Raw genomic sequence first — 671 nt, forward strand, 5'->3', positions numbered from 1 at the left:
ACTAGAAGACCTCCCACTGTTCCCCCCCCCCAGCACCAAGAATACAGAGCATCCCTTGCCCCAGAAATAAGAACATAAGAGACGCCAATGTTGGATCAGGCCAAAGGCCCATCAAGTCCAACTCTCTGTCACACAGTGGCCAGAAATACCAGTGCCATCAGGAGGTCCACCAGTGGGGCCAGGACATTAGAAGCCCTCCCACTGTTGACCCCACCCCCAAGCACCAAGAAGACAGAGCATCACTTGCCCCAGAGCCCCCATCTATACCTTGTGGCTAATAGCCACGGATGGACCTCTGCTCCACATGCTTATCTAATTCCCTTTTGAAGCCATCCATGCTTGTAGCCGCCGCCACTTCCTGTGGCAGTGAATCCCATGTGTTCATCACTCTTTGGGGGAAGAAGGACTTCCTTTTATCCGTTCTAACCCGACCGCTCAGCAGTTTCATGGAGTGCCCACGAGTTCTTGTATTGTGAGAGAGGGAGAAAAGTACCTCTTTCTCTACCTGCTCTTTCCCATGCATAATCTTATAGACCTCGATCATATCACCCCTCAGTCGTCGTTTCTCCAAGCTAAAGAGCCCTAAGCGCCTTAACCTTTCCTCATAGGGAAAGTGTCCCAACCCTTTTATCATTCGAGAGTCCCTTTGTGAGACAATGGTATAGAATTAC

This window comes from Gekko japonicus, unplaced genomic scaffold (genome assembly GCF_001447785.1).
Source record: "Gekko japonicus isolate JY-2015 unplaced genomic scaffold, Gekko_japonicus_V1.1 scaffold5363, whole genome shotgun sequence".
In the NCBI taxonomy this organism is placed as follows: domain Eukaryota; kingdom Metazoa; phylum Chordata; class Lepidosauria; order Squamata; family Gekkonidae; genus Gekko; species Gekko japonicus.